The sequence below is a fragment of the Acinonyx jubatus genome, chromosome A2 (genome assembly GCF_027475565.1).
Source record: "Acinonyx jubatus isolate Ajub_Pintada_27869175 chromosome A2, VMU_Ajub_asm_v1.0, whole genome shotgun sequence".
In the NCBI taxonomy this organism is placed as follows: Eukaryota; Metazoa; Chordata; class Mammalia; order Carnivora; family Felidae; genus Acinonyx; species Acinonyx jubatus.
This window is the reverse complement of record NC_069383.1, coordinates 13,590,001-13,599,959: the sequence shown is the minus strand read 5'-3', so window position 1 is coordinate 13,599,959 and position 9,959 is coordinate 13,590,001. Positions and strand designations below refer to the sequence as shown.

Genomic DNA, 9,959 nt, shown 5'->3' with positions numbered 1-9,959 from the left:
TTTCTACTTACATGGGTTTTATAGAGTAGTCAAATTCCTAGACAGAAGGTTGAAAAACAGTGGTTGCTTGGGGCTGGGGGCGGGGGGAATGGGGACTTGTTGTCTAATGGGTACAGAACTTCAGATCTGCAAAATGAAAAGTTCTGGAGATGGACAGTGGTGGTTGCATGACAGTGTGGATGAACATAACACTACTGAACTTTGTACTTAGAAATGGTTGAGATGGTAAATCTTATGTTAGGTGTCACTAGCCAGTTAAAAAATCCAGGGGCACCTGGGTGGCTCTGTCAGGTAAGTGGCCGACTCTTGATTTGGCTCAGGTCATGATCTCATGGTTCAGGAGGTCGAGCCCCACGTTGGGCTCTGTGCTGACAGTGTGGAGCCTGCTTGGAATTCTCTCTCCCTCCCTCTCTGCACCACCCCCCCCACCATGTTCTCTCTCTCTTTCTCCCTCTCTCAAAAATAATAAACTTAAAAAAAAAAAAAGATTAAAGAAAAAAAAGAAATCCAAACTGCCTGTGATCTGCTGGTCTCTACTTGACCTGGCCTCTACGAAATCTTAAGCCTCTTCACACCGGGCGCCTCCTACATATGGTCCCTGCACCAGCCTACTTTCTCTCTGTTGGCCTGTACTTGTGTTCTCCGTGAACGGAAGTTGCGTGTCTGCCATCTTCTTGTGGGCTGGGCTCCACTCCCGTGTCTCCTCATATTCCTCCTTTTCCTCCAGTTACTCCTTATAATGTGACCATATGCCTCCTTATGGGCCATCAGAGTACTTACGCTGTAGATTGAATTCTAACTCCCTAAACCTGTTGTTTTGACTTGTTTACCCCGGGGACAAGGCTCATGCTCACTAACTGTTCATTCAGCGGTGTTTTCTGCCTCATGTTTCTGGTTGATGGTTAAGAGGACATGTGTTCTATGTGGTTTTCCTGGTTGTGGGTCTGAGTGACACTGAACCGGACATGATCTCTGGACCAGACTGCTTGTGCTCCGGGATGGAACCTGGTTGGATGTGGGATTAATGAAATTAATTAGCCTTCCCAGGGATTAAATTATTAACCTTGAACTCAACATATTTTTATTGGATTTCTCTCATGCTTGAGGCATTAGGGAAGGGAAAGAGAGTTGTAAAGAGGGACAAGACACAGCACGTGTCTCAAAGAGCTTCTAACCTGACAAGATTAAGTAGCAAAGGCCTCGGTGAACAGTAGGAGGTGGGGTATGGTGAGAGAGGGGAGGGACAGAGGGGGATGTTACGTCACAGCCACGCGGCTCCAGAGAGGCTCTACCAAAAGGGTCTGCTGGGGTGGGTCTGGAAAGGTGGGGGGATTCCGCTATGCGGACCTCGATGCAAGAGTGAAGCCGGGTTTGCTGCGAATGAGGGCGAGACCGGAAGCGGTGGCGGGTGCTTGGGTGATCTGGCAGGGCCAGTCGGGTGGCGCGGGGAAACAAAGGGCCCTGAGAGTGTGTTTGCGGTGTGGCCATTGTTCTCCGTAGTCCAGAGGGAGTCTGTGGCTTCCTAGCAGAAGAGTGAAGAGATCAAAGCCGAGTTGGAAGATGGCTTGATGCTGATGGGCGTGTTGGCCTGGGGGGGCCAAGAGGCTGGCGGCACAGGCCCCATTTGCACCTGGGGGCTCTTCCAGTGGAACAGGTAGTCGACCAACCGTGCTGGCCCGGATGTGGGTAGTTAGGAGGAGGAGGGCGAGGTGTCTGAGGTACGTCAGACAGCACTCGACAGCTGTGTGGGGTAGTGGGGAGAGAGAGAGGTGTGGGTGTGAGCACATTTATAGGCAGAAAGGGAGGAATCCCTCCCAGGGCTTGGCAGCCAGAATTCCCTGGCCGGGAACTAATTTCCAGATGCCCCACAGTCAGGTGCCAATAACTGCCTTTCCCCACCTGTGGGGCTTGGCCACCGCCACGAGGATTCCCCTTTCCCCACAGGAACCACAGAGAAGCCCAGAACAGGAGCAGGAAGCTGTCTCCGATTTGGAATCTTGACGCGTGAGCCCGGGTGCCCCGTGGCTTCTGGAGCTGTCGCCCTGTTTCCTCTCCAGCCTCTTGCCTCTCGCCTTGTTCCGCTCATGTTTAACATCGCTCTGCTGTCCCCAGGCTCTGTGGCCGAATGTCCTCCTTTGACCCCTGCGGGGCCTCCTGGCACCTTGTCTGCTCTTTGCTGGCATGTGATACAACCTGGGCTTTTCTGGTTCCAGCCACTGCCCACCCCCTGGGGCTGATGCCTGAACAGTGTTTGCACAGAGCAGGTTAATGCTTAATCAGTATTTGTGGAACGATTTAAAAACAAGCAAAATGGGCCCAACTAAATACGTTTGCATTTTAGCACCACTGCCTAAAGGGCTAAAAGGAATGTTCAACCCATTATAGGACGTTGACATCTAATTTCATTTCTTACTAATGCATAGTTAGAACAGAATCCTATCATTCCCATGGTACCAATACTGGCGTTGCATTTAATTAATCAAAATGAGCAATGTTTGGTTGAAATATGCACTGAGAAAGAGGAGAGCTAGTATAAAGGGTTTTCTAAATGAAATTTTTTTTTGTCTCAACTCCAGCACAGTTAGCATACATTGTTGTGTTAGTTTCAGGTGTACAATATAGGGATTCCACACTTCTATACGTTCCTCAGTGCTCATCAGGAGAAGTGTCCTCGTAATCCCCATCCCTTATTTCACCCATCCCCCTCCCCTCTGGTAACCCTCAGTTTGTTTTCTATCGTTAAGAGTCTCTTTCTTGGTCGGTCGGTCTGCCTGTCTGTCTCTCTTTCTCCCCCTTTGTTAATTTGTTTCTTAAATTCCGCAGATGAGTGAAATCCTACGGTATTTGTCTTTGTCTGATGGACTTATTTTGCTAACAGACTCTAGCTCCATCCATGTTATTGCAAATGGCAAGATTTCATTCTCTTAGGGCTGAATAATATTCTGCTGTATATGCACACCACTTCTTTTTTAACCCATTCTTTTATGTTTATTCATTTTTGAGAGACAGAGACAGAGTGTAAGCGAGGGAGGGATCGAGAGAGAGGGAGACACTGAATCCAAAGGAGGCTCCAGGCTCTGAGCTGTCAGCCCAGGGCCTGAGGTGGGGCTTGAACCCACAAACCATGAGATTGTGACCTGAGCCGAAGTAGGATGCTCAACCGACTAAGCCACTCAGGCGCCCCCCACCTATTACTTATCCATTCATCTATTGATGGACACTTGGGCTGCCTCCATAATTTGGCTATTGTAAATAATGCTGCAATTAACATAGAGGTGCATAAGTGGTTTTTATTTTATTTTATTTTATTTATTTTATTTTATTTTTTTAACGTTTATTTTTGAGACAGAGAGAGACACAGCACGAACGGGGGAGGGGCAGAGAGAGAGGGAAACACAGAATCGGAAGCAGGCTCCAGGCTCTGAGCCATCAGCCCAGAGCCCGACGCGGGGCTCGAACTCGCAGAACCCAAGATTGTGACCTGAGCCGAAGTCGGACGCTTAACCGACTGAGCCACCCAGGTGCCCTGCATAAGTGGTTTTTAAATCATGATTTTAAAAGGTGGCATTGTGTAGATGACTCAGCATTTGTGTATGCGTTTACGGGAGTGGAGAATAAAGCTCAAGAAAGTGTGCATGCAGGGGAGGCAGACTTTATCCACCTGTGGGCAGAGGGTTGATTGTAAGTGTGGTGCCCCGAGGACGTGGTAATCTATTGTTTCCCGAGCAAACCGAGTCCCTTTCCTACAGAGCATTTAATAGCAAATATAGCCAGTTCTTCCCCCAAACAGATTCCCCCCAGAGTTGAGGTTTTAAGGTGGTGGTCAGCTGGCTTTCACTGTGTAACAAACAACTACACAACCTCAGTGGCTTAGGACACATCAGGGTACGGTTGATCTGTAGAGTTCTGGTTGGCTGGGCTCACTCCTGCCTCTGTAGGTTGATGGGGGGCACGCCTGGGGCACCTTAGCTGGGGCAGTTCTTTGTGTGCCTCTCCTTCTTCTCCCAGGACCAGCAAGCTGGCCTTGGCTTGTGTTCTCACGGAGAAGCTGGAAGTGCTAGGAGCGCATGTGGAAACATGGCGGCCTTCCCAAGGTCTTCCGTTGGAACTGGCGCAGCGTTACTCCCACCATGTAATACTGGCCAAAACAAGTGTCGTGGCTAAGCCCAAGTTCACGGGGTGAGGAAGTAGATTCTGTCTCGTTGGTGAAAAGAACTGCAAAGTCACATGGTAAAAAGGTGACGAGCGGGACCGTGGATGCGTTCCACCACAGATGAGTGGTCTCTGTTTAGCAAACACCATGTTCTAAACAGATGGGATGAAGAAAGCAAAGATCTGAATCTAAAATGGTCATCTATTCATAGGTAGTGAAACCGAGTGATAGTTTAGTGTTCTGGAGTTGTGGATCGTTAACATTAAAAGGAAACTTGGAGAAACTGAGATCCCAGCTAAACCTTTATTTTATAGATTAAGAAATTTGTAACCCCAATTGGGGAAGTAATTTTCTTAGGGTTTTTGGTGATCCATGATCATAACTATTGAAACCTTGCTTTCCCCCCCTGAATATAATAATACCATTTGAGAGGTAGGAGTACACGTTTTTCTTTTCATAAAAGCCACGCGAATATAACAACAGCATTATTTTAAATATTAGAGTTTCTTATTCACAAACGTCAAATGTGAAAGTCACAGAATTTTAGCAGAATTGGCAGATGTGTTGATAGGTTGAGCGGTTGATTCGGAAATAATGACTGAAGAATGCTGTCATTAGAGGGGAGTAGGCACATCAGTGCAATGATCAGAAGCAGCCTACATGGCAGCATTTCACCCTGATCTTATGTGTAGGATTATATAAATACTGCATTGTTAGCATTTGAAGTCCTGTCCAGCACTGAGGTACAGTGGAGGGAATTAGGCTGGGATATAGGACTGGGGGTCCCGTGTTTACTTTGCTGCTGGTGTTGGGACCTGGGTACAATAGTCACCCCTGTGTTTCTTCTTTTACTCGTTTCAAAAATGACAGATTGGACTAGATGGAATCTCAGGCCAATTCCAAGGCTAAGATTCTAATTGTTATATAAGTGATGGATATTCCATGGATTTTTTCTCTATTGCTGTTACTAACAAAGACCTAATCTTCATTCAATTGTGTTGGATGGAAAATTCCCCAAATAAGTGGCTTCCATAAAATAGAGGCTATTTTTCTTTATCGTTAAAAAAAAAATAAATAAAAGTTTTGAGTTAGTAGTTCAGGGCTGGTAAGACAGCACCGAGTATCACCAGGGGTCTATGCTTCTAACTTCCCTGTCGTCTTCAGGACGTCTTCCAGGTGAATTTAAGGTTGCCTTGTGGGTCAGGGTGGCTGCTGAAGCGCCAGCAATCATCATCATTTTAACAGGCCAGCAAGAGAGAGAAGTGGAGGAAAGGAAAAAGGCACTTGCCTCTCCTTTTTACAGACCTATTTATTTTGGAATAAGTTTAGATTTACAGAAAAGTTGCAAAGAGTTCCCCTAGATCCTCCATTCACCTTTTTCTAATGGTAACCTCATACATAACCATGGTACATTTATCAAAATCAAGAAGTTAACATTGGTACAGTGCTGTTAACCTAACTCTAGTCTTTGGGTTTTACCGGTTTCTAGAATAAGGCTCCTTTTTGGTCCCAGGATCCCATCCTGGGGACCACACTGCGTTTAGTTGTCATGTTCCTCAGTCTCCTTTGGTCTAGGATGGTTTCTGTCTTGTTTTTCACCACTGCGACAGTTTTTAAGAATACACGTCAGGTGTTTTGTAGAAAGCTCCCCAGTTGAGGCTTGTCTGATTATTCGTCAATGGTTAGACTGCAGTTTTGGGTTTGGGGGAAGAATCCACAGAGGGCGAAGTTGCTTTCTCATGGCATCGTATTAGAGTCCTTCGTCTCAGCGTGACTTGTTACTGGTGATGTTGGCGCTGATCATTTGATTAAAGGGGCTCTGCCACGTCTCCACTGTCCAGTTACTCTTTCCCTTTCCAGGCTCTTTTTTGGTTAGAAGTTTCTAAATTCAAAACAAAACAAAAAGTTTCTAAATTCAGCTCACCCCCTAGGGAGGGGGAATTCAGGTTCGCCTCCCGGAGCCCCTTCCTTTCCCGGCGCGTTCCTGGAAGTCCCACACTTAGCCTGTGCTTCGACTGGCTGGAGTTGCGTTCGGTGTAACTGATGTGAAGAGCTTTGGTTGGAATCCGCGGCCAGGTTCAAGTCCTAGCTGTGGCACTTCATGCACACTTTGAATTAGGCAAATTGCTTCTGTGTGTTGCAGTTTTTCTTCAGTTTAAAAAGGTGCTAATGACCGTACAGGCTCATAGGGTCGTTGTGAGGATTGAGTGAGCTTCTCCCACGTAAACGTGCTAAGGGTTGTGCCTTTGGTGGCACGTTGTTGGCCGTCAGCCTTGTTCTGTGGCCACACCTAGCTGTGAGCGAGGCTGGGAAATGTAGTCCTCTTCCCAGGAAGCAACACACGTAGCTAAAAACGGGGGTGCTGAGTCCAAGGAAGAGAAGGGGAGCTGGATGTTCAGAGACCACCAGCAGTGCCCGCCATGATCACTGTGCCCCAGATTTGGATGGCGAGGCCTACGGTAGGTGGGGCAGGGATGGGAGCATCCTTTGCCTTACAGCGCCTCCCTCGGAAAGGGTCCAAGGTGTTCTTGAGGTAGTCACTGTGGGCCCTGGGAGAGTGAGAAACAGATTGCAGCCCGAAGGGAGCTAAGCGGTCATCAGGCGTTCTGGGTCCTGCTGGGTTTACGTTATCGCTGGGGGAGAATTCGTCTCCTCGCCGTGTTGGTTTCCTAGCAAGGATGCCTGGTGGGCGGTTCATACTCCGCCCATGCTGATAGAAGCCACGATGCATCCATTTGAGAGTGTTTGATACGTTTGCTTTCTTAAACATGCACTTACTTGATCGTCCAGAAGGAAGAGATGGATGGGCTAGAAGGCTTTACAAAGTTCGGAGCCACACCACAACTCCCTTGTTGGCCGCGGGGTAAGAAGGAGCATCCCTGGGGATGAGGAGGGCTGACCTGCAGAGGAGCCTCGGGAATCACCCCAGAACCCGCCCCAGTGCCATCTTGCACGTCTCAGGCGCTCCTTCAGAGCCCAGGAACTGAGGCCTGGGTCATCGCCAAGCCTTGCCTTTGGGTTTCCAGGTTTGCAAGGAGGACACGGACAGGAAGGGTGAGGAGTGGCTCTGCCGTTGCTCCTGGGATCTAAACACTAACCACGGATGTAACCCTGCATGATGTGTCTGCTGCGTCACTTCCTGGAGTTTGGTCCCTGCGGGTGGCTTTGGACAGGCGTTCCTTCCCCTTACTTGTCCTTGTCAGGGTCCTGGCAACAGTTTCCTTCCAGCCTATTGTTAACTCTGCCAGATTCCTGCTTTTCGTATTTTTTTATTTTAAATATTTTTATTTTCAAGTGATCTCTACACCTAGCGTGGGCTCACACTCACAGCCCCTGGGATCAAGAGTCCCACGCTCTACGGACTGAGCCAGCCAGACGCCCTTCATATTTTGTTTAGAGAATGATCGTGTTAGAAGTCCTATCTGGAGCTTGCTGTGTGGCTGAGAGTTAGTCCTTTAACCTCTCTGGGCTCCAGTCTTGTCTGTCAAATGATGACGTTGACTGACCGAATGTGATCGAAGATCCCCTCCAGCAGAAGAAACTGCTCTGGGCTTCTTGATCTGACCTGAGGGAACTCATTGCTGGACACATTATCCAGAGTTGCTCACCAGTATCCTGTCCTTCAGCGCAGGGCTTAAGAAATGACCTCTTGGCCCATGCAAACCTGAGGAATGCCTCGGTGTCCTTGGTTTCTCTGCACGACTCCCGGGCAGCTCCAGCGCGGGGCGCCCCATGTGCCCCGTCTCCGCCACGTGCAGCCTCACAAGGTAGGCACGGCGAGGGTGTGTAAATGGCATTGTTCTGCCAGTTCAGCGGCTCCTTGCTCTGGTCAGGTCTTATTAGGAATGACAGCTCTGAAGCAGATTTGTGCCTTTAATCACCTTGCCACATACAGGGGCCTGGATCTGTGTCACCGACGTCCCTCGCACTCTTTCATCCCTTTGATCAGAGAAGGTGCCTGATGTGCCGTCTCACGACGGGCTTCCTTCCAATCCCTTAAACCGAAAACATTTTGCAAAATGCTCCCGCCCGTGCTGTCCCCAAACGCATAATTAGTGAATAGAATGGAGCTATCTTCCAGATTCTGAGGCTGCTACCTCTCTGAGGCCCCTGTGAAAAGAAGTCAGCCCCGGCAGGTGGTGTCTGGGGCCCCTCCCCCTGGGCAGCATTCTGGAGGCCGGTTTGGCTGTGGTCTGAGAGCTCCTTCCCATCGTTCACTCGGGGAACGTAGGTCAGCACTCCACCATATCATTGCCTATACAGTTGTGTGAAAATCACCTAATCTTCTCCCTTCCTTTTCCCTTTCCTGCTCTCACGTGTTCCCACACTTAGAATGCCCGTGGCCGGGCTTTTACATAGCACTTTACAGCTTGTGTTCTGTTTCTCATGTATATTTTCAGAACTTGCCTGATTTTCACGATGTCCCTTTGAACCGGCCAAGATGGAGACCAGAAACCCGGGTTCCAGGGAGGTTAGGTGATTTGCTTAAGCTGGTGGAGATGGACCACATCCCAAGCTGGGTCTTCTGTGCCTTCTAATCCAGGACCTCTGACATGTCTTGCTTTGGGCTTGGTGTCATTTCATGGATTTCTGGCTGCAAGTTATTCTCCTGGTGACTGAATTAAATGCACACTTTACGTCCTCTCTTTCCACGGGTGAGCTCTGCCTTCGAGAAGGTTCTTCTCTTTGGAGAACTGCACGCAAAGCTCGTCTTTGCTTGTGTATCTGGAGAATGCAATTTGTGGAATTCTATCAAAGACGCAAACTTGAGAAATTTCAATCAGGCAGGCTCTTCCCCGGATTTTGCTCTCCTCTTCTCTTTTAACAAGCGGTTCCTCCTGGATATTTTCTTGAACCTCTAATTCATCTAATTAATATCTAGGCACATGGCTTTTGAGGCGATAAAGGCTCTTACTGATCAAACGGTCCCAGTCTCAGGAGAGAATCATCGGCGTGTTTGTTTGTAACATTCCTCCGATGTTTATTGAAGTCTGGTCATGCCCAGAAAACTCTGGGGATACAAAGATGAGAAAGATATTGGTTCTGGTCTCAAACCCACAAAGATTACCGGGGCTGTTAGGCACTTGGGAGATTCTAGTGCAGTTTCCCTCATCTTATCTTTAACGTGTTTACACGTGTGCCGGTAATGTTTAGAGATATTTGCACAACTCTGAATTAAAGAAAACCATTTCACCCACGATCCTGCCACACCCCCAAATCAAGCTGTTTTTAATAATTTGTGTTCTGCTTTTTGTCCATGTGAGTACAGCCCGTTGATTTTTCTTCAGTATTCTACAGATGTTCCATATTGCCGTGTAGGCTTTTGATTTGCTAATCACGTGTAGGTTTGTGTACCTAGGCTTTACCATTGGATACTTAGGTTTCCACATTTTTGCCATCGTAGAGCCTCAGTTGACAATTTTTTTTTTTGCGAATAACTTTACAGTTCCCTTGGGTTTTTTCATTAGGCTCTATTTCTTGAAGTAGGATTGCCGGGCCAAAGATGGAATATTCTCTTGGTCCTTGGGAGGTACTGTCCTGTTGTTACTCGCACGGTTGTGTTGACACTCTCATCAACAAAGTCTGAGTTAGTTTTCTTGAGGAGAATGGCCCCCGGCTGGAGTCCTTTGTATTCTAACAAATAATTCTTGGAGTCCCTTGCGGTGACTGTCTTACGGCTGATTGAACCTTGTTTCCTTCATTGTAGTTCTCCTTTGTGATGTGGCCAGTGACAAAGAGCATGAGTGTGTGACTTAACGTGAATAGGCTCCGTTGTTCATCTGTGGAGTGGAGGTCATCAGTTGTT

At 48.0% G+C, this 9,959-nt stretch overlaps 1 protein-coding gene and 1 long non-coding RNA gene across 3 annotated transcripts in view; both read left to right on the top strand.

The window, feature by feature from the left end:
- The window catches only part of TMEM178B (transmembrane protein 178B), a 356,181-nt gene that overhangs the window by 75,331 nt on the left and 270,891 nt on the right, over positions 1–9,959 (top strand). The gene's annotated exons all lie outside the window — the stretch shown is intronic.
- The window catches only part of LOC128314697 (uncharacterized), a 32,514-nt gene that overhangs the window by 1,529 nt on the left and 21,026 nt on the right, over positions 1–9,959 (top strand). The gene's annotated exons all lie outside the window — the stretch shown is intronic.